Source organism: Talpa europaea (assembly GCF_964194135.1).
Source record: "Talpa europaea genome assembly, chromosome: 6".
NCBI lineage: Eukaryota > Metazoa > Chordata > Mammalia > Eulipotyphla > Talpidae > Talpa > Talpa europaea.
Genome location: NC_140072.1, coordinates 133856388 through 133881101, shown reverse-complemented (window position 1 = coordinate 133881101; position 24714 = coordinate 133856388).

Sequence of the window (24714 nt, the reverse complement as noted above, 5' to 3'; positions counted from 1 at the left end):
AAAATGAATGTCTTCACATTTCTCTCCCTGGGAGTTTTGCATGCACGAACCACACACAGAAAGTCCCCATGTATACACACTCAGGCACACCTACACTCACACAGTACACACACACACCCCCACATGCACAGACACACTGCTGAAGGCAACCCAGATGGTTTACAGAAAGTAGCTACCTGTGTGGTAGACTTGACGCTGCCCTCGGAACCACCAGGGCCAAGTTAACAACTGCTCATCCGACACCGGAACAGGCGCTTCTAGCCCAGAGGACAAATTTGGTCCAGAGAGGACAATCCATTTCTCCCAGATAACCGGGTTCCTCTTCCCTTCCTTCAGCTCACTGCCCTATCATGTACTTCCGCGGCTGTCAAGGACCCACTCTGTCTGTGGTGTGGTCAACCATGCCGTGGGCCGTCAGAAGGACACTTCACTGGGGAAAGAACCGGTACAGACATGCCCCATGCCCTCCCACACCTGCACCCCACTAGGAAGCTCCCACTTTTATCCTGGCCATGCTCTTTCCTTGTCCCCCCACTCAGCATGGGCCACCCCCATCCCTGTTGTGGAAGTGGCTCCAGACGCTCCTGTGTGTCTTCCCAGCTCAGCCACTCCACTCTGCCGTGGGAAACCAGTGGCTTCCACAGCTGACCTGTCCAGCTCCTGTGGTTATATTAAAAGAGGGACTTCCTTGACCACAACTAACCTCTTGTAACTGTTCATCCCTTAATCCACACTGAGTTAGAGCCTTCCCACCCAATCATTCCAAGATGCCCCTGAACTTCCACACCTTCCTTTTAAACCTGCATTCCTTGCTTTCATACAGCTCCCCAAAGTCTCCTGTTCGGGCACCAGCTGTGAGATGTTCATCTTTTGCATCAGTATGATAAGATTTGAGGACTCAGTGGTGTTACTGGCTACATGAAATATTGTTTCTGATTTGCTGATTTAAAAAACCTAAAACTTGAGCTTCTCTGGTGGCGCAAGGGTTAAGATGCAACCTATGAAGCAGCACAAGTTCGATTCCCGGCCAGGGAGAAACCCACATGGCGCAGCAGACCTCTCCTGACTGGACCGCTGCTCCCCTCAGCAGTGTATTTCAGTCAGTCTGCCTGTTCTGCTCCCCATTCTGTCTCTGGTGAGTCCTCTCACCCCCCCACACACACACCTCTGGCCTGTACCCCAGCTCTTGTATGCATAAATAAATAAACCTTTAAAAAAAAACTAAAACTCATCTAACTCTTGCTCTTTTAAGCACCTCTTAGGCTCCCCCAAACCTCCCATCCCGGAGGAGAGATAATGGGGGTCATGCAATGCTGTCTGCTTCCCTCACTATCGCTACCTTATGTTCTGATGGTGTCACCAAGAAAAGGAGGCAGAATTTTGAGCTTTGATGCAGGAAATTATAGAGTCGATCAGAAACACTACCTTACTTATGTCCCAAGCAAATTTCAGTATTTTCACTTAGCAGTTAGAGAAGATCACTTTCCTGGTGAACCCCATAAGCAGGAAAGCAAAAACTAAAGAAGAAGTAATGACCGGCGTGGCTGTCTTATGGAACTGCAGGTGGATGTGTGCCTCCCGGTCCAATCCCTGAAATAACGTTTCCAAAATAATAGCTCTGGCTGCATCCACCTTCCCTATGAACCATCATCACCTTCTCATCCACCTTTCCAGGAGGCACACTAGCCACTTACTCCTCTCAAATGAAACTATTTAGAAGCATGAATGCAGCTTTCCTTTCGGCTCCTCTTAAATCTCACTCCAGCAGTTTCGTCTCCTCCCTTCTCTCCTGGTCATGCAACACCCTGACTCCAACTCACATCCCAGAACCTCTCCCATGGTGCTATCCACAGGGAAATTTTAGCACATGTGACTGCAGGAATGAATATTCTAGATACCATTCCTTCACCCCTTCATTCAAATGGTATTTCATATAAATCATCTATTGTCAAATCGCTGTGTTAAGAACGAGGCAGACACAAAACTACACACGCTGTAGTCTTCGTCTTAATGAGATTTCAGCCCAACGAGGGACTATACAGCAGGTACACACCAAAAAGGGCACTAAGATTGGCCTAAATAAAATGCTTTGGAGTCCAGAGAGGGTGGAGGCCGAGTCACTCCCAGCTATGAAGACGACCGGTGACTTCACAGAGGATGGGGTGTTCGCCCTGGGGAAGGCTGGGCAGGCCGGGCCGTGGGGAGGTGGTAGAGGCAGAGAAAGGAGAGGCCAAGACACGGCTGAGAAACCTGAGGGCCGGGGCCAGGCCGCAGCTCCCTCCTCTGCCTGCAGGACAGCTCAGAGGAAGGGACTGATAGGAAACACATTTGTCAGGACATGTTGAAATTAGATCAAAGAGAGCCCAGCACACCAGCTGAGGAATTGCTCCTTATTCTAAAGGGAACGGAAAAATCCCTGGAAGGTTTGGAGCATGTGAGTAAATAATCAAAGGTTGCTTCGGGAAGACAGCCAGCTGCGTGAGCAGGAGAGCAGCGCGCAGCTGGAGATGAGGCCTGCGCGCGCGTGGACCACACAGGAGCAGCACCGGCGGGGGACCGGGAGCCGAGGCGCCTCGGGTGAGGGCCAGGACGGGCCGCGAGGAGGGCGCGCGACGATGAAGGAGCAGGAGACCCGGAGCCTGCGGGTCTGGGAGGCCCACGGTGCTCCTCACGGCCGGAGACAGACGCAGAAGACAAGCTCCTGTCCATGCCCGCACGCTTGTCCTCTGCCCTCTCTGCACATTCTAGGTGTATCCCCAGCCCAGCGACGTGCGCCCAGGTCCAAGCCCTCCACAGCGGGTGCCTGCAGGGACAGGGACGCTGAGCCTGGGGCCAGCCCGCGCTGCGCAGGGTCTCTGCTCCCGGGGCGCCTGACCCCCAGGAGCTCACCCGGCCAATCGCAGGCTTTGGAGCATCGCACACCCTCCTGGCATCGCACACACCCCGCGCCCCGCACACCCTCCGTGCGCCCCGCACACCGCCGCGCCCCGCACACGCCCCCGCGCCCCGCACACACCCCCAGAGTGGGCGAGCCCGCGACCCCTGACCCATGACGGCGCGTGGGGGCGGGGGGGGGGGCGCGTGGGCCCCCCCCCCAGTCCTGCCGCGCGCCGAGGGGAGGGGCGCTCGGTGACAGGGCGCTGGGGGCCCCTCACACTCGCCCTGGGCATCCGCACGGTGAGGGACGGAGCATGGACCACCGGGAATAGGGATGCGTTCACAGCATTGATTCAGCCATGTGGGGTCTCCTGGGGTCTCCTGGGGATGCTGGGGTCCCGGGTGCGCCTCCCACAAGCAGCCTGGCTTCTGGGGCCTGAAGGGCAGGGGGTGCAATGAGCACGGGGAGATGCCTCCACACGCACCTGACGGAGCGGGTCTGACCTAAACGTGATTCACACCTCGGCTGATGCCAGCAGCTCCGGGGGAGTCCAGGTGTCCGCGGCTGGCAGCCTGTGCCCAGCTCTCCCCGACAGCCAGGAGCCCAGTGTGGGGACAGGGCGGGAGCGAGCGGGGCCACTCGTGGGAACTCGTCAAAATGAGGGCAGGAAAGGGAATAAATACCCTTTCACTGCATCCAGGCTGGCGAGTGCCAGCTTTCACTCTTAAAAGAGCCCCTCAATATTTCCCTTTGTGGGAAAGAATGCCTTGTACCCCAACATGCAATCCCAAGTATGACTTTCAAAAATTAGGGAAAGAGCTTGATTGATTTCCTGCCAGTACAAGCAGGATGGAGGCCAAGGTGCCCGGGCACAGAGTCACCCGCTCAGAGGCAGGGCCTGTTGCTGGGGCGCTCAGGGGCCAGAGCCCCATCAGACAGCCCGATGTCTCCAGCCAAGACCCCAACGGGCTTCCTGGAGGAAAATCCAACAAGATCGATGGCTTTTGCCATCCGAGCCATTTTCCTTTTGTTTGCCGCTATCAAAAAGAATTAAAGATATGAAAAAAATTATCGCTGCTAAAATTCTATTTCTGGGGTCCCAGCTGCAGGATTAACATATGCTAAAGCTACAACTGCGGAAGGTTGATTGTGCACATCTTTTCAAGTGTGGTTCATCTGCCCAAGAATGCAGTGACATTTCCAGTGCATTGAAAGCCTGATATTTATAGCTTTATTGTCTCATCAGGGAAATAGGGAAGACCTGAGCCACACTACTTCAGGCCCCTGACTTTCCATGTCCCCAGCCTAGTAGGCGGCTTCGCAGCTTGCAGAATGCTCTCCCAGCTGGGGTCCCACAGTGAGGCCTGCGGGGCCCCTCCAGGAACCAGCTCACACCCTAGAGGCTCAGAGCCCTTTGTCTCCCTGGCGTGGCGCTGCCGTGGCCGGATGGGGTCATCTGCATGTGCGAGCATCCTGCTCCTCTGCTCCCCCACTGCCCTGTGCAACCCCGGGAGCCGGGACTCAAACATGAGAGGCGCTGCTCTGAGAGCCCAGTGAAAGGCCTCCAGCCTAGGAGGTGTCAAATCTATTTTTTTAATGAATGATGACGGCGTGGAAATTCCCCAGGGTCCTCCGGCTCTCCTTTTCAAGCTTCCTCTTTGGAGTATGGAGAGTGAGCTGCTGCCTTGCGTGGCGGGAGCTTGCAGCGACGCCTTCCCCACTACATCACAAATGGATCCCATCTGCCGCTTCTCGCTCAGGGCCTCCGGAGAGTCCCCACAGGCTAATGGGTCATCCCAGCTCCAGTCTTGGAAATCTCTCCGCTCTGACTGCTGGGGAAACCTCTGCTGGGCCAGGTCTTCATGCTGGTTTCTAAGTTCCATGCGCCACACCATATGCTTTTTCTCTTTAAGCTCCTAATTATTACTTTCTCTGTGGTTATCTTCATTTCCTCCCTCCTGAAAGGTTCCCTCTCCAGGTCTCTGCGAAACCAGCTCCTCTGAGTCCTCACAGAGCATAAGGCGAGCAGGTGGTACTCCCATGACGCTAGCAATTGCCCCCCGAGAAAAGTATCTTTGTTCCCAAAGCAGGCAATTTTGATTAAAACAGAACTTTTGCCAGAAAGACCCAGCAAGTAGGGTGTTGGCCCACGTGACCCGCAGGATCGTATTTTCTGTAACGGGACACCTCATCATTCTCTTTGGACAGTGTCAGGCTGCGGTTCCCTATGGCGAAGGAAGCCGTCTCCAAAAGCTAAACTTAACTATTTTCTTTTTTTTTTTTCCTTTTGAGTTGCCCCTATATTGACACAGGCTTTAATTAATGGGCAGCTTTTGTGCTAAGATAAGCAAGAGATGAGAAGATAAAATTAACTCTTTTCTTTAGTGTCTGAAACCGATGTTTTCAGGCTAGTCCCATTAGACTCAACAACCATGTACATAACTTCTCCTGTGAACTGTTTAAGTATGGTGACTTTATATATTTTGTAAAGGTTTATTTTTATTTATTTATGCATATAAGAACTGGGGTATAGGGCCTCCCCGGTGGCGCAGCGGTTGAGCGTTGGGTTGAGAAGCTGCCCGTAGCCTCTGCAGCACCGGTTCGATCCCCGGCTGCTCCCCGGCCACCGGAGGAGGGTCCCGCATGGCGCGCAGACCTCTCCTGCCACCCGCTGCTCCCCTCAGCAGTGTCCTTTGGTCCTTCTGCCTGCTCTGCTCCCTGCTCTGGCTCTGGTGAATTCTCTCACCCTCCCGCGCTTCTGACTATACCTAGTGCATGTATAAATAAATAAATAAATAAATAAATCTTTTAAAAAAAAAAAGAACTGGGGTACAGGCCAGAGTTGAGGGGGTGAGAGGATTCACCAGAGACAGAGTGGGGAATAGGTCAGGCAGACTGACTGAAATGCACTGCTGAGGGGAGCAGCGGGCGAGGCAGGAGAGGTCTGCTGCACCATGTGGGTCACCTCTCTGGCCGGGAATCGAACTTGTGCTACAGTGGCTGGCAATAGCTTGATAGTGCTGAGACTTTAACTCCTGCTCCACCAGGGAGGCCCATCTTTATATTTTTTAATGAAATGTGTTGTAAAGGGAATTGCTTAGAGGCACTTCCCACCAATATATGTTATTCCAATGGAACAAACAAGCTCTCCTCTTTACTAATAGGTAAATAAAATTCTGCCTGTGCAGTGTCTGAAACTGCCAGCCACAGCCTGCTGGCTTATCACAAGACCCATCTTTTAGCATCAGGAAAGGCTAATTGTAAGCCAAGTCATGGGGCAGAAATGGCAAAGGGTTGTCCAGATGAACTCACAGGGGAAGAAGGGAGGAGGGACAGAGGGGTGTCAGCCCGTTCCTGTCCAGATCAGACCCAACCACCACCCACTCTTGCGGTGGTGCTTCTCCTCTCCTTGCTTCCTGGTGTAATAACAGTGTGCTCATCCACGGCGGCAATTTAGATCAGAGCTCTAGATTGTTATAACCCCAGTCAAGAAGACCGGGTTTATAATATGTACACCAACCCAAAAGCAAGATAATTATTGCATTTGGCACACACAGAGATTAAAATTTCATTGAGGGCCTCCCTGGTGGTGCAAGGGGTTAAGCACAGTGCTGTGAAGCTGTCTACAGCCTCTGCAGCAGGAGTTTGATCCCCAGCTGGCCAGAGAGCTTCCCACATGGCACAGCAGACCTCTCCTGACTCGCCCGCTGCTCCCCTCAGCAGTATATTTCATTCAGTCTGCCTGTTCTGCTCCCCACTCTGTCTCTGTCTCCTCTCATCAACCCCCACCACACACACACCTCTGACCTATACCCCAGTTCTTGTAAGCATAAATAAATCTTTCAAAAAATAATAAATAATAAAATTTCATTGAAAAGCTCTTTCCCATATCAACATAATGACATGGATTTCTTTCATTCTGCCTCTCTTCTAGACATGCAAAATAGAGCAGGGAAAAAATAAGGCTAAAAAAGCTCTTGCTAAACTTGTCGGCCTTGTCAATGTCCTGATTGGCTCCTGGGGAGCCCATGTTTTCTGTTTCAGGTTTAGATTCTTCAGTGACCAGGCTGCTTCGCCCTAGATCGCAAACTCCCTCTTCCCCTTTTGCTGACATCTCAGATCATCCAGCCTGCTGTGCTCTGTCACCCCCCTTCTGAGCTCCCACCCAGTCTACAGTCAACTTGCTGGTGAACACAGAAAGTGGGAAAGTGAGCAGCTGTTGTATTTTGTACTAGCTACGGAGCAAAACCTCTGAAGGGTTTATTTTGTGACCTGTGGGGGAGAAAATACATGTCACACCAGCCACATCAGGACCTCACTAGCATTTGCATTTCAAGCAGGACACAATTCTTACAGCCTGGTGACTAGGAAAAAACAGCTCTCTCGGTCATTTGTCAGAATAAACTTTAACATTCTGGGAAACATGAGGCTGGTTGTTCTGTGCAGTTCTGAGGCTCAGACCAGGCAGAGACCCTGGCAAAGAGGCTGGCACTGATTGGCAAAGAACAATTAATGGATGAATATTATGGCTAATATCAATAATTGATAACATCAATAGTTAACACCTATTGGTAGTGGTATAGTTATAGGTAATGCATAGATAATAAAATGGACAGGCAATATTTATCGATATGGCCAATGTACTGTGATCGATTGACAATATAAAAGGCACTATCTACTACAGGCTCTGCCCATGTGCCTAGTTCTATTTTCAACCCCGCCGCTAACTGCTCTTCATGATACCTCAAATTAGCACTTCAAGCCAGTCCCTGGCAGCCCAGGAATACCCTCAGCTGTTCCCATCTCCCAGGTTCTTTGATGTGACAGTGAAACAATTCACATCTAGAACTGTCAGTTTTCAAGGCTGTGTTAGCACTGGCAGACCCTTTGTGCACAGCCTCTAAAACCTTGAAAACTGGCAATTTGTTCAGTTATGGTCCAACTGGAAGTTCTGTTGAGACCAATAGTAATTCATCACCTGAAAAGGAGCCTTTGCCAGGTGTGAATAGTCCTTTGACAAACTATGGATGGAGGCACATGCTTCTCATACTCCACTGGATATTCGGTATTTGTCAGTCTGGCTCCTTCTGGAACAATGGTGGCCGGCACAGTGGGCACCCGGGCACAGTGGTTCGCAAAGCAGGGTCCCAGAAGAACAGCAATGGCATCCCCCGGGGACTTGTGAGAACACTAAATGCCAGGGCCTGTCCCAGAACTCCTGAATCAGACACATTCCCTCCTGCTGCAGGGAAGAAACTTGAGAGGCATGGTCTTGAAAAGAGATTGTCCAAAAGTGGCATAAGGACCATAGCATTAGAATCACCTGGCACTAGTCTCTGAGGCCCACCCTAACTGCATGCAATATCTAGAAGTATAATATCTAGAAACCTCCATTTTTCATAGGCTCTCCCAGGCCATTCTAGGCACCTTAAGTCTGAGAACAACCCAGCGAGATGTAAAGAAGTCAAAATCCTTCCACTAAAATACAAAAGGAGGGTATGAGCCCAACAATGGATTTGCTAAAAATGGCATGTATTGGAAGAAATCAGTCCAAGACTCTCCTTCAAACTCGGGTCAGGTTCGGAGATGACACACTGGTTAATAAGGAACAAAAGCACACTCTCTCACTGTAGCTTTCAAAAAGCCTTTGTCAGCAAAAAGAGCCATTATTTTCCAATAGATACAATAAAGCTGAAATAGAGCTAACATCATAGTGTCCCCAGATCCTTCTGTAATTAACATTAGGCTGCAAATAGCCCAAGAAATAGGCATTTTTTGTAAATTGGATATTTTTTTGTGTCCTGGAAATGGTGATGGTGACAGCATGGCCATTTCGTCCTCTCATCAAGTGCCACCCCCCCCTCCGCCCCATCCACCAGCAACATAATTAAAGACTCGCCTCTCCATCAAAGCGTGGCCAGAATTTGCTACAAACATTTGCCAATACTATCAAATCACTTCATGTAGGAGAAAGGGCAGCAGATGTTGAGATGGGAAAGAGAGGAAAACAAAAGGGGGAAATAGAAGGAAGATAGATCAAAATGGGAAGCCACTCTCTGTATTAGTCTGAATAAAAGTCTCTCACCTCCTTTATCTTGTTGAGTGACAATAAAACTATCTGCAAGACAATTAGCATTCCTACAATGGCTATTATAATCATGGCAACAGCCTCAAGCCCCCTCCCCTCTCTTCTGAGGTCCCTGAAAATAAAATTCCACAGAAACAGAACATTTTTATCATCAAAAACCTACACAGATTAACTGTGAGACAAATCAGATTTTCCCATCACCTTCATACATCACAGAGCCTTTTTCAAAGTATCACCCGCATTTTGCCAAATTAATCCTTTTTAGCCTTATCATTGTAAATGTATATGTCTGAGCCCCAGTCTTGCAAACAGCAACAAGAAACAGATCAATCTTGCAGATATTGTAGGAAACTGCCTTCTCACAAAGACAATGCAATATTTTGGAGAAAACAATATGTTTGCAATAAGAGGACCTGGGTTTGAATAGCTTTTCTGCCATTTAATTATTCTGCTAAGGGGAACAAGTTAGTAAAATGAACCTGGGTCTCTATATTCCCATATAAAAAGGATCCCCGCAAGGGTTGTATATCAGATAATGCCCATGAAAATCCTTTAAGTGTAATGGACTTTCATGCATTCCACTAGACTCTAAGTGTCCTAAGGCTGGGATGGTGTCTTTTCATCCTTTGCTCTCCAGTGCACATAATAACACATAACTTAATAAGTAGATGACTGAACTAGGTGCTGTCTGATCCTGTCATGGAGATTAGAACTGCCCCCAAAGGTTGCCAGCCAAGGAGACCCAGGACCCCAGATTCCAGAGCCAAACCTAGGATGGCAATTACCCAAAATGGAGCTCAGGTCCGAGAGTGAGTAGAAGGCTCCATGAGTTGATACCTGATCATCCTCTGGCCCGAGAGGCTACTGCAGCCCCCTCAGGTTGAGGCCAGATCCTAACAGCTAGAAATGAGCAAGCACAAGAATTCAGAAACAAGAAGAAACAGTCCAAGGGTCAGAAAGTCACCAAGGACAGGACAGAGAAGCTCGGAGCAACCTCTTTGCTCATGAACCACATAAGTAAAGTGGTTTAGGTGAGTAAAATCTGAGGTGATGGGCAGACAGTTGAGTAGTTTTGATTTAGTGTTATTTAAAGGTGTAAACACTGTGTTTGAGAGAATGTGGATGGGTTTTAAGTCAGAAAGAACCAAGGTCAAATCCAGTTCTGCAGTTTACTAGCTATGTGACCTTATACAGGTCACCGAACCCCTCAGACCCTCAATCTCCCTGTCTTCCCATAAGATTGGGATCAAGTCTTCCTCACGGTGCTTTTGTGGGGACTGAGAGAAACCAGGGGGCATGAAAGCGAGAAACGATGTTTGACACCTGGGAAGCTCACAGTGTTAACTCCTCCTGCTGTTGTTTCTAGCTTATTCTCTTGTCCACATTTCTTATTAGCAATTTATTACCCTTGTAGTTTTTACACAGCACATACTTATTGAAAAGGGAGAATAGCTTAATTTTGTCTTGCTCTTCCTTCAATGTCTGATTCTCTTTAGCCATGCCCGTGACACAAATCTCGAGTCTAATCACTGAGGGCAACACCGGGGTGTCAGAACCCTTGCTATAGAGTCTTCTCTAAAAACAAACAACTTTCCCACACTGACTATGCCTCCATAACTTGCTCATAAAGCATAAGCTTTCTCATGAAAAGTTTTTAAACATTTTTCAAAAAAACATAAATGAATCTTTAAAATTCAGAATATGACATTTTGAGATTGGTCTTTATAAGAGGTCAATAAAAAATCATGAGTTGAAAAATACATATTTAATTACTTTATTCAATATATATTTGTTGCTGATACTGTCTTTTGGATGTTCACTTGGATGTTTAGGACCAACACTGGAACAGAAAATGCTGCCCGTCCTCGGAATGCTTATAGCTTAGTTATCAGGATGACTCCATCTACGCTGTGTAATAAACCAACCTGAAAGTCTCATTAACTTAACAAAACAGATACATTTCTGATTCATGTTCGGGTCTGGCCACTCTCCTTGGTAACGTTCCTTCAATGTAACACACAGATTCAAGTCCCTTCCATCTCCTCACACCACCTTCTTAGAGAAAGAGATGAGAACAGGTGGTCAAAATTCCACCTAATTACCTACAACACCTGCCACCACACATGACCCACAACCCTCTTGTTGTAGTCCAATCACATGGCCACAGCTTACTGCAAGGGAGACTGAAAATGTAGATTTCCATCCTGTACACCCAACAAGAAAAATGTCACAGTGAGATTCACTGGGGACATAAAATTCCATCTGGCACTTCTATTCTTCTGCAAACTCCTCTAGACAGTAGGAGAAATGGCTACATTCCCTCCCAGTCCCTTCCAAGGAGTTCTCCAGCTAGCAAGTGGTGGCAAACATATACAGAAATAACTGATTAGAGATAGATTTGACATATAATATCTTAGTGAGCCTGAACCTGGGAAATACAGAGCTACTGACATATACAAAAAAAAAAAAAATCAATGCCGAAAGGGATGAGCTTCTGTAAGTAAATATGAGGAAAAGAAAGGAAAGAGTTTGAGATAAGGAAATGTTCAAGAGATGGCAAGGCGCCCGGGGCAGCCAGCACATAATTCATATGACACATGATAACCTTTGAAAGAAAGGAGAGCGACCAAACTGGACAGGGTTTGGGATGTCAGGACTCAGAGTTGAAATTCTCCATCTGTGCAGCAGGTAGAAGTACGGGTTTCCCCCAATATTTAGAAGCAAAGAGATCCTATTTGGTGTGATTTGGCAAGTTATTTGGGAGAGAACTGGGAATACTCAAAAATTATTCCATATAAATTAATCACAACAGTGTTCCCAGACTCAAAAACCCGGTAAGTACCCTCTACTTTCAGGCGGCGCAGCAGAGCTATTTGTGAAAAGAGAGGCTTCCCCATGCCTCTTCCTGACTCCATGTCCTTTGAAAGCAACTAAGTCTTGGGCACCTTCTTTTCTACTTTAGTTTGTTGTCAATGTCCCTCAATGCCACACAGGCCGCAGAGGACTCACGTGGAAGATACGGATTTGCAGCATCGCTGTCTGAGCACATGTACAGACAGGGCCCCCCGACGATGGTAAACGCCTCAGTCCACAGCCCAATATGTAGGGGGTCCATGCACAAAACTGAAGAACAAGCAGCAAACAGCTAAGAGCATGTTCTGATCTAGCGCAGGACCTCACAGCATTTGTTCAGCAACAGAAATTTGATTTATCGGCGAAGGTCCAAGAAACGGGTGGTAGGGGGACATTCACCTCTCTGACTCTCACCCATCCTGTGTAGACTTCAGGATCTTCCAGAGGTTTCTGATCCCGCCTCCACCCTGGCTCAGCTCGTTCACCTGAGACCAACCTGGTCCCCATTCTGTCTCTTCATCCAAATATGCTGATGCCCGCAGTCACCTCGCCCAGGTTTTAAGAAGAGAAGATGGATGTAAAAGCACCTTGACAAGACTATGTCCCTCAATAATATATGAAGTGGAAAGTCTAGCCATCGAGTGGAAAGACCGAGGAGTTGAAGCAAGGCGGTAGCTAAAAGAGGAGAAAAATCTAAAGTCTCATTTTCACCAGTTTAAGGAACACATGGAGACGAGAGTCTGCATGGCCTGGGCAGCTGATGCCAACGGGCAGCGGCCACACCAGCAGCAGAACCAATTTCAGACCCAAAGCAGCATCTGCCGTGGGCTCTGCAGTTGTGATTAGCTTCTCTTATTTAGCACCCTGAGGGATTGGCTTGAACAACACTGTAGGGCAACTTAATTAAAGAATTAGATAAACAAAGAAATGCCTCCCTCTCTGAATCACGCCAAAGTGTCATGAAAAATAAAACAATTAAGCAGAAACAAAGGCACCGATAAAGTATTCAGGCAGAACAAGTTTATACGAAAACATAATGAGGGTTCATTATTACAAATCAAAAGGCCGAGAGGCGGCATGCCGAGCTCTCCGTGGCTACTTTTATCAGACTTACCTGTAGCACAACCTGCTGACAACAGGAAAGAGCTTACCTTGCAGCACAGCTGTTCCTGCCTTGGAATTCACAGTGTTGGCCAAAGACATCGTCTCATTTCATCTTTGTGGCGATCTCTGAAGCGGGCGTTCCCTTCGTTTTACACCTGTGACCAAAAAGGCTGAGTGAGTGGTTGTGTCTTACTCAAGTTTGCACAGTGATGAAGGAGCCACCAGCGCGCCAAGCCAGACACAGGGGTCTCCCTTTATGTGCCAATTAAATTTTAAATTTGCCTGCACTTCTTAATGGGTCCTATGGAGGGAGCCCTAGTTTCCCACGCAACTGCAGGAAACACGTTCCAGGAGCATCTGCTAAGGTCACAACACTGCCAAGATGGAGACAGACAGACAGACAGACAGACAGGCAGCCCTGCTCTGGTAGGACACACCTTTAGGAAAGGCCACTGCATTTTCTCTCCAGCACAGCAATTTTTAAAATTATGCCTAGAAATATATGGTAGAAGAAATGAAATTAAAATACCCTCTGAATCAGGTTTGGGGCTGGGGCTGGACCCCAGAAGCTCAGTTCTTGTCTCGGCGAAGAAAGAATCCAGTGTCGAGACCAAAGTTAGACAGAAATCCATGAAGTCTGTTGTCAGACGTGGAGGACAGAGCTCCCTCAACAGAGGGGGGTCCTGAGCAGGTAGCTGCTGAGGGCCAGGAAATAGGGTCTTAGATGCTTCCATCAAAGATGGGGGTGGTGGTGATTCTGCGTTGTCTTTTTGATGGGGGGGGCTCCACGGTAAGTTCCTCCTGGTTGGTTTTGACTGTTCATCAGCCATGGGGGTGGGTGTCACCCTGACCACGTGACTGCTGGTTCCTGCAAGGTAATCTTGGCCAACACAGGTGTTTGCTCCAGGGATGGGCAATCTGTGGAATATCCCATTTTTCCAGGGTGTCATCAAGGCTGAGGCCCCCTGGGGCCCTAACTGCCGACATTCCCAGCCTGCATCCTCCACCATCACCCCCCCCCCCACAACACACACATAGAGAAAGGTCTTTTTGGAATTTTTACATGAGCATGAACAGCCTGCCTAATAAAACACCCAGATAAAAAACACAATAGAGGAGTGTCAAGGTTACCTATGGTTCTGGCCAAGAAGGTCTTCATTTCTCTCTACTTGACCAAGCTTTAGACAGGTTTCTGCTGACTACAGACCTCTGTCCTCCCTCTTCTTACAGCATTTACTTTAGAAAAGTTGTAATTGTATGTTTTTTCTCTGCCCCTTCAAATGTAAATCTTCTACAACCACCAAGGTGTTTCTCAAGGACTTGGGAGAGTCTTTGCTTTGAAATGTCATCAAGAATGATCAGCCATCTCCAGGCCCAGTCTGCATGTGTGTGTGTGAGGTTGGGGGTGGAGGGCAGAGCAGAATAGAAGCCAAACTTCCCTCAAGGCCATCAGCAAACCACAAGGCCCCACTTCCCTGACCAACCCCCACACCCCTATACACATACACGCACACACACACACACACACACACACACACACACACTGGTCACCAGTACTTAAAAAAAAAACTACTCTGTAATTCATGGAAACATTTAATTTCATTTCTTTTATAGACAATAGACTACCTACGGCGTTGAGTACAATGATAGTTTTTCAAACGTTAGTTTTAAATATTTTATGTAAGTTTGTAACACAAACTAAACGTATGTTTGCTAACTGAAATTTTGGTCTTTTTTATTTAAATGACATTGTGTGATGATATTATGTAAGTTTCAGGTGTTCTTTGCTGAGAATGCCGGTGCTTTCCCACCAGCTCACTGCGACGTATAGAATCCCTCCCACTTTCGCCTCAGTGGAGTTGAGCTCTGCCTCCCCAGGATCGTCGACTTGATCGCCATTACCTTGAGCAAAGTCTTCCTCACCTGGTTATGTGGTCTGGTGCCAGTAGGGGGCAAATATGGGCATGTGGGCTTCTGCTCTGGATGGAGCCAGATAGACTGGCAGAAGCCCTACACTAAGATGTGTACAGAAACACCAAAGCAGAGCCTAGACCCAGGAATTTGTGGGGCAAGAAGGCAAGAAGAAGTAAAAGGCAAGGAAATCCCACAACAGAAAACCTAGTACCTTTCTTTCTCTTGCTGTTAGGAGTCAGGCTACCATGACAGTTTTCTGGGGACTAAACACTCCAGCCCTACTCTCTTCTCCCTCACAGATCTCTTCTTGGGGCTCCATACAGGCCAAAGTCAACCAGAAGTAGTGGCCAGGACACCCCTGACTTCACTCACAAGTCGCCCTCCTGGAACACAGAGTTAAAAGGAGAAAAGTGCAAAGGCCCAAAGGTGAGATGCCCAACCCAGAACCCAAAGGGACAGTCCTATCTCCAACCCATCTCCCACACTCGCTATGGACAACCAAAGAAGATCTGTGAAATCAAGGTGCAAAAGAAAACTCCGAAGGACTGACAACATTTCAAAGCACTGCATGGAAAAACACAGAACTTACCCACATGCCAAGGTGGATACAAACACAAGATACTTTGGACATCTGAGATAAAGAACATTAACACCTAGAGTAGAATTTACTCTCCTGAACCTCCTGAGAAGCACAACAGTGTATCACCAGGCAGAAAGTCTCTTCCTGAATTAGCAGTCACCCCAAAGAGCCCTAGTATGTTTTTTTTTTTCCACCCAGACATAGAGAGACCTCGTTCAGCCTCTATAAATTAAAACATCAGGCGCTCCACTGCCAGAACTCCCTGCCCCAGGGTTCGGCCAGTCCTCAGGCAGCCTGCTGTTGCTAGCTGAACTGACTCATCAGTCGTCTCTCTCTCTCAGCCTGAACGTCCCAGTCCATCTCCTTCCATCCATGGAGCGTTCTCTTTGGAAATTGGCATGCTGAGGTTTGGAAAATAAACACCAGCTTTTTTGTTATGTGCCAAAGAATTATGAGTGCTGTTATTGTAGTCCCACATGACCACCATTAGTTTCCGATGACCATGCACCTCTCATTTATTAAAGACTATTTGATTTAGGATGTAATAAGGGAAAAAATGTTTTTCTACCTATGGCATCAATTATGCAGATTGGCTTTTCTGAGGGGAAAAAGTAAGGAGACATCATCAGTATTCTTTGATTTTCTAACGTAATTCACAGTTGCCATGATAGTATAACTTATTATTTGGTAGCCGAGGTTGATGAATTCTCCAAGGGCTGTCAGTAATTATTCTCAAGTATCTATTATGAGGACACCGAAAATTGCTATTACGTGCTGACTCAGGAGTGTGTGTGAGTACCCTGCTCTCTGCCTCTTCCTTCTCTAGGCCCGACACTTCACCGTGATACATCTTTGCTCATTTACACAGGAAAGTTCTATTAGATTTCAAATTATCTAAGCACACGACTGATATTAGATTAAGACATAAAGAAAATATCGACATGATCTATTGCACACAACACCCTGTAAGAAGAAAATGTAGAAGGAGATCTCAGGATGATATAACCACCACGGGAAAAAAATAATTCAGGGCGGAACCATCTGTGGTTGCCTCTTCGTAGGCCACTATCTCAAGTTCAGTGGCTCGTGGGCACACGAGCACGGGACAGCCTGCTCTGTCACCTGTTGAAGTCTGGATGCAAGTGAAACACAACCCAACTGGTCAAGCAAAAAGGGAGGGTGATTGTAATTCCTGGCTGAAGTCCCTGTCTCAGGAAGGGCAGAAACGTGGACGATAGCCTCAACTACGATCCCAGCACTGGAAAGGGATCTCCCTGAGTGTGGGTCTCCCATCTCATTGCCAACTTCTTTGTCTTTGAGACTTGAGCAGGAACAAACTCATTAGTGCAGAAAGGAGACTCACCATCCCCCTCCCCGAGTTTTTCTTGAGCTGTTGAGCGATCAAATTAACATCAGACAAATTAGTAGAAGAAAAGGCAGATTGAATTACATGTGCATGGGGGATCTACACAGATGTGGATTCCAAAGGCAGTGCGGCTAAGTGAGGGTATGTGTCCTGAGCTGAGGAATGGAGTAGGAGCCACGGTACTAAGGAAAGAGGAGCGGACTCCTCTGATGAAGCTCTGTAAGTAGATGTTTGTCCCGCCATGGGAGTAGCTTACACCAACACAAAGGTTATGTCTGGTAAACCCTATTTCTGGGTGATTCTCACATTCTTCTAGGTAGTTAAGAGGGGAGTGAAAGTTTCTCATGAAACTGCAGTCCTTTGACTTTTCCACCTTCACTGGGAATAACCCACATGCCACATGGGCCCATCTTGGGGAGGCCTGTTCTTTAGCCTGGATGACCACAGTGTGTGGTTTCAGTGAGCTCAGGACTCCACCTCAGTGGTTTTGGGGTGTCCACTGTGTAGAGTTGGGCTCTGCCTGACAACCTGTTAAGGCCACACTGACTTGGAAACAGGCAGCATCTCAAAGGAAGGGGATGCTGCTGTGGTATTACCGGGAGACAAGCAGGAAGGACTCCTGGGTGACCAGGCAGGGAATGTCAATCCCGATTCTACCACCACAGGCCCTGAAGCCTCCCCCCGGAAAGAGACGTGGGGTTTCTTTGAGAGTTCAGTGTGGCAAAGAGGGACCCCAAGAAGATCCAATGACCAGTTGTGAGGCCTCCACCTGCGGTCTTCAACACAAAGCATTAGCTCATATGTTTACGTGTCCCCTTCAGTGCCAGGAGAGAACACGGAAGAATGCAGCCTCGGGGCGGAGGGCTGAAGCCTCTGGGAGGCAGGAGACCTGGAGAAGGATCACAAACCCTCTTCTCTGGAAACAAACCCAACAAACAGTCACTCAAACCAACCAACCTAATTCTCCTTTAGTTCTTCCAACTTTTTAACAAAAATTCCAAATCAATTGAGAGCCTGTATATCTCCTTACAGCCCTTTAGCAAGCAAGAGAGAGGAGTATAGGGCATTTTTATTGGAATTGTTTCTATCTGGTAGATCTCGTGCCAATTTCTGGGACTTTTCTGAAGTGATTGGCACTCATTTGTGGTTGAAATGCCGACCGTGTGTTTACAAAGTGGTGTCCCCTGGGCATGTCTCCTGAACTCCCCTCTCATTTTCAGACAAGCTAATCTGATACAATGCAAAAATTACTTAGCTTCGCGTACTATGAAGAGGAAAAAGAACGCCTTCTATGCAGCCCTCTCCGGCTCCAGCTTCATTCACTCACCAAATGTTTCCCCAGTCCCCACTGGACAGCCAGTGCCACTTTTCCCAAAGACACAAGAGACAAGGCCCCTGCCCTCCAGAACCCAGGGAAAGAGAATCCCAGCTGCCAACAGCTCTTAATACAAAATAGTGGGCATGGGTGGCCCAGAGCCCAGAGGAAGGGCTCCCCTGAGGGATGAGCAAGGGGCCCCAGAGGAAGTTCTACTTAGTGTCTTCAAGGACAAATAATCATGGACACAGAGGGCTGCAGGGAAGCTGTCCTGGCAGACATGTCTGCGGAAAGGGTCTTCCCATGTCTGGGAAGAGGAGGGGGCACAGTGAAATTCAGAAAGGAGCACGAGGCATTGATGGAGAATGCTGGAAAATGAAACTGTGGGGGGGAACTGGGGCCTGCTGGCAAGGAGGTCTCTGTACCCAAGTGTAGTGGGGTCCTAGGACTGCAGTGGCAAAGCACCGCAAATTATGCATTTAAAACAACGGAAATGCATTCCTCCACATTTCTGGAAGGGAGGCTGAAACCAAGGTGCGGCGGGCTGGTCCCCCCAGAGTGCTGAGGCAGAAGCTGCACCAGCCTTCTCTCCCACAGTCCAGGTGTTGCTACCAATCCTGAGGCTCCTTGGGTCACAGCTGCATCACGCCAGCCTCTGCCTCTGTCGTCACATGTCTCTTCTTATAAGGACCCCAATCATATGGGATTAAGGGTCCCCAATACACCCAGCATGACCTCATCTTAACATCTATCTTAATATCATCTACAAAGGTAGGGAAGGTACTGGATGGTGTTTATGGGAGCTGGTTGACACGATGTGGCTGCCGTGCGTGCTGATTGGCAGGTGTCGGAGTCAAGTTCTGACACCCAACACACACAGACTGAGAGAAAGCAGGTTTGAGGAGGACATTTCAAAGGGATATCTCTCAAGGCCTCAGGACAACATTGCTGGTTGTGAAATAGTCACTTTTCAAAAGGGCAGAAAGAATGTCCAGTGGCAAATTTCTAAAGTAAATGGTCTAGAGGGAGGACCGGGGCCTTCAGTCAGGAAGTTTAGTCCAGTGGAAGGGAATTTTCAGGTCCTCCTGGTCACTGGTCAGGCTCTGAGGCCAGAGCCTCTCCATGTGCAGTGGTCACAAGTGTGTCCAGATCTGGACCCCCAGCCTCACCCTACCAGAATCTTTCCTCTCCTTCAGAGACATGAACGTTTTTAGAGAGTTGCTGGAATTTCTTTTATGGAAGAGATTGCAGGAGACTCTAAGACCAAGTGGAGGGAAGTTTATAAAAAAATGGAAATGAAAGAGAACCAGCTCACTGTGAGTAGCTGGACTATTCAAAAGCAGCATTACAGGAGACCAGAGAGGCGATTCCAAGCATTTCTAAAATGGCCGAAATTGTTGCAGAGCTTGAGATAGATCGATTTGATAGCTTGTGGTTTCTAAGTGCTCTGCAGGAAAAGGCCTGCAATTCTCTAGCTGTTTGAGGGGTTTGGAAAGGTGCCTGGGAAAGTGTCCATCGTTCCCTTGTAAACCACAATCACCTTTCCCTTCACTGCCCGTGTGCAGAGCAAGAGACAGAGAAGGGGAGGCGGGGAAAGCGAGGTTGTGGTCTGCCTTCCCTAATTGAAAAGCTGCACATGATCACTCAAACATCTCTTCAGCTGCTCTTGATAAATTCATGAACTCAAGGCCCCCGGGGTCCAGGGGCTTGTGGACCACATGTTGTCCTTGGTCCATAGATTCCGATGTTCATCAGATAAAAAAAAAACTGATGCAATAAGGCTAGAAAGAGATCCACTGGGACCAAACTAAACATAAAAATAATATTGTCCTTTCTGCTTGAGAAGAACTCGACTGGCAAGCAGCTCAGAGAGTCCAAGCTGGTTCTGTTGTCCCCAGAGCATTCCTGGGGAGTGCTGATGTCCCCATGAAAGGGCAGCACCCTTTTGCCATAAAGACCAGATAGCACATATTTTTACCTTTGCAGGCCCTGAGGGCTCTGTCACTGTAACTGGTTCTGTTGTTGCAACACAGAAATCACTGCAGGCAGACCTCTCCTGCCGCCCGCTGCTCCCCTCAGCAGTGTATTTCGTCAGTCTGCCTGCTCTTCTCCCTGCTCTGGCTCTGGTGAATTCTCTCACCCTCCCACACTTCTGACTGTACCCAGTGCTTGTATGAATGAATAAAATGAATCTTTAAAAAAAATAAATAAATCACTGCAGACAATGGGACACTGAATGGAAAGACCGTGTCCCAATAAAACTTGATTCATGGACACTGAAATTTGACTCTCCTATGCAATATTTTTTCTTTTGTTTTTTTTTCCCCCCCAATCATTAAATCTGCAAAATTTGCTTCTACTTGCAAGTTGCACAAAAGCAGGTGATGGGACAGATGTGGCCCTCGCTTGGTAAAAGAACCACCTCTGGTCGAGATGAAAATAGAAATGCAAACTCCACATATTCCAGGACACCCTATTTTCCTATCTCTCATCAAAGCATGAGTCAGTCGGGGAGGAAATGTCTCTGGCCCTCACACAGACAAAACAAGGGAGGGAGTCAGGTCCTGAGCTGCTTTGCCAGTGCCCAGCCTCCAAGGACCCAACACAAAGCAATCATTGATTCCCGGCCACGCCTGTTCACCATGGGGCTCCGCTGAGCCAGGAACCATGTGAGACACTGAGAACATATAACCTTGACCTTGTAGAGTGCATCCCACATGGTTGCCCTCTAACCTGAGGGGCTGTTAGTCACCTACATCATTTTCAAAAACGACAAAGGTGGATATTTCTCAAAACGCTCCCGAGAGCCATTAAACCAGAATCTTTGAGGTGGAGCCTCCCCTCCCCAGAGACACAGCTTTTGAAAATTTCCACGGCCCACGCAGCAGCCTCCAAAGCTGACTTAATTGCCCTGGGTGGGCCAGAGCACAGGTAGCTTTAAAGCTCTCCAGATGGTTCTAAATAGCAGCCAGGACTGTGAACACTGGTCTACAGCTTCTAAGCAGGCAGCTCTGATACATGAGGCTCCCGGGGGCTATGAATTTCACCCTCCTGTGAAGGCAGTTTGGGGAGAAGCCACGGCCAACGCTCAGGACTTCACTTCCCTGGAGGCCATGTCCTGGCCTTGGCCCCTTGCCGGACCCCTGGCCCTCAGAACCGGCTCAAGTCTCACAGCTTCTCACCTCCAGATGCCTTCTTCAGTTACTTCCGTTGCTCCACATGTGCCTGTCTCAGTTTCTCTTTTCCCCTAAGACATGGCCTTTAGGATGCGGCCTTCTCACTCCCAAGGTCTGTGCGATAGACCTGTAGCTAGCAAAGGGTGTGCTCTGACCCAGCAGCCACGGATTCACCTGGGAACTTACTGGCGATGCAGACTCTTGTCCCACCCCCGTCAGGAACCCCGAAGGTGGGTCCAGCAATCCGTGTTTTAACAGCCCTCTGGGTGCATCTGTAGCACGCAAGTTCTGAGAACCAAGGCACAGAGGAGGGAGGGGTACAGTGAATTTCAAAGATATCACTACATCAGTTATTGGCCATTTTTTAATTAATCAATGAACTGAAATTTGGGATGCAGGTTTTTCCAGATTTTCAGCCTTGATCTCTTCAGACACACCAACTCTCGCTTGAAAGATAATAGAGCTCTTTAAGCCTTCACAGAAAAACTCCTGCATTTACAACCACGGGCGTGAATCCAGAGGGCACCCCGCTAGTGAAATCACCCAGACACACATAGGCGCGACCACGGATCTCACTTCTCGGTGGAGTCTGGAAAGTCCAGTTCTGAGCAATAGAGTGTAGCGCAGAGGCCACCAGGGGCCTGAGACACAAAGCTCCTGTTTTAAGAGGAAAAAAAGACCAAGAGCCCCTGAGCCCTCCTTTTCAGAAGGGCTGCCCCCAAAGATGGCCTGCGCAGGTGTGGGCCCCCCTGGCTTGGGGGGCGGTTCACATGTCTCGAGGGGGCAGAGCTGGGCCCCCAGCTGCCCCATGTCACGTAGACGAAACAAGGCCAAGTGTATGTTTGAATGGACCGCGAGCAGCAGCGGCCTGTGCCCAGTGTGCCTCCGTGGGGGCGGTCTCCCCGAGAGGGCCGGGAGAGCCTTCTCAATGGCCCAGAGCAGGTGCGCCCTTAGCATCACCTCAGTGCAGGGAACGAAACGACAAGCAGAACCACAGAGTTCAGGAGGTCTGGTCCCGCTGCTTGAAGGCAGATGGTTCTGAGTGGAGAACAGGGAGGCCCGGAGGCTCAGGAGTGTCCTCCTTGTCCAGTCCTCCCCCGGCCTCCCCAAAGGAGCCATGGGCGCTCCAAGCCCCTGCAGTCTTCTAGCAGAAGATCACATCACTGCCTGGAGCAAGGGGGCGGGGGTGTCATGAAGATGGAGATTGATCAGTAAATGGTCTTCTCCATCTGACAAGCTCATCTTGACTCTTGGAGACGGGATGAAGCCACCCCTTGTTGTCCATGCTGTGAAGTCCCCCTGCCCCCCACCCTTGATGCCCCAGGCCCCCAAATGCAGGACAGATATCCCCGGTCTACCACATTTCTCTTTAGAACTGACAACCACGGGAGCCCTCCACCCACCGGTGGCTAGACTGGCATCTCCTGTGCCAACCCCGCTGCGGCTGTTGGGACGACTCATCCAGCCCGAGAACCCTGTGCCCGGACAGCTTCACAGTGGTCAGCACCAGCAGTGGTGGTCCCAGCAGAGCTGCAGCAGCCCCAGGGAGCCCCAGAGGTGAGGGGTCTGGCCTCAGAGCCCCAGAAGATGACGTCTCTCACTGATGTCCTGGGGACCCACCTACCTACGTCACACATCGTGTGTGGGTGGTTAAGAGCAAGGCTAAGGCCTCCAAAGCCCCCTGAAGAAATAGCATCAGGGGAAAATAAGCAGAGAATGAAGAAGCTTCTTAAAGACATTTTTATCTCAGAAAAAAGTGGGGCACCACCCACGGCTGCCTCTCCCCAGGAGAGAACTTGTTTAGAAAACGCTGATACCGGTGAACCTTAGGAAGAGGGTTCACAGAGACGTTTTCTTTTTAACTTCAGTGAGAGAAACATGATGCTAAATATTCCAAACTGCTGCTCTACATTTGTCAAAGAGACAAAGGAAACAGGCGAAGAGCTAGAGGCACGGTCATCTACGCACAGCAGAAGGCGAGAAGCCTGTCTCCTGGGGGGAAATCTTGAAAAATAATCAGTGCACAACAAACATTATTAAGTGGCAAAAGCAAACACAGTAAAATGTATTTTAGGCTGTCACCCAGCGAGGAAAACCAGGACAACGAAAGGCTTCAGAATATAATTAGGAGGACAACAAGAACCGCCAACGAAGGGGGCCGGGTGGCGTGACACATGCCTGGGCACAGAACGGTGGCGCGCCAGGGGCTGAGGAGATGCTGCACCCACTTAGACCCTCATTCCATTGTTCTTATTAAATCCGGCTGAAATGCGCGTCACACGTGTAGAAGAGCAGCAGGCTTCGGGAGATCTAACATGAATTGGTGCATAAAATTCACTCTTGATCCAAGAAAGTGAATCAGATCAGGGTCCCCTCAGCCCTCTGCCCCGTGCGGTGGGTCAATGTTGCCTGTGTCCTCTGTGTAGGGAGGACAGTGTCCTGGGTAAGGACACCCCCACCCAGGAGGCTCAAGGATGCAACAAGATGAAGTCAGGGGGCCCCAGGTAGCAAACACCTCTGCGGCTCTGCAGTTACTGGGAGGTCCTGGGGCGACCTCAGTTGGTGCCTTGACCTTCTCCCTGACTCAGGAGGAAGATTCCCAGCTTGCTGGTGGACCAGTCAGTGGGAATCAGGTCTGATCAAAGAACAGCTCCTTCCCTCTTCCACTTTCTGACTTGGGTCGCTGAGAATCATCACTTCAAGATCCATCCATTCTGTCCTAATAGGCACCATTTCATCTTTTTCTGCAGCTGGGTAGCCTTCCATTGAGAGCAGATTCCACTTTTCTTTCTCATCTGTCCTTGGGCACTGGGTTGGTTCCATGACTGGGTAATTGTGAATAATGCCACAGTGAACACAGGCGCGCTTAAATATTTTTGTATTAAAGTTTTCACACTCTTTGGGTGACACCCAGCAATGGATCATAAGGTATTTCCAATTATATTTTGTTAAGGTATCTCTATACTGTTCTCCATAGAGGATGCTCTAAATTACATCTGTGGGAAACACATTGGTTATTAGAAGAAATGAGGATAAGGGAGGAAAGTAACGTTAGGGGAAGGATGGGGGTAGGACATTGGCAGGAGAGTTTTAGGGAGGGTATGTGAAGCATTTGCACATCTGGAGGTGGAAAATGTAGCCCCCAAATGATTGTAGTTATGTAAATGACTAAAATGAAAAAAAATCTGAAGGAAAACAAAGGAACACGCTGCGATGCAGAGCTCTGGAAGGTGTTTGCGGACCAGAGGTGCCCAGCAGCAGTGATTTGTCCTCCCGTGACAATTTGGCCATTCTGGAGACGCCTTCAGCACCCAAAGGGAGTCACGTCTGCCATCTAGTGGACAGAGGCCAGAAGGCTGCTGGACCTCCTACAACACACAGCACACTCCACAGCACCACTGCTGAAATGGAGAAGCCCAGTGTAGATCAAGAAATAAAAC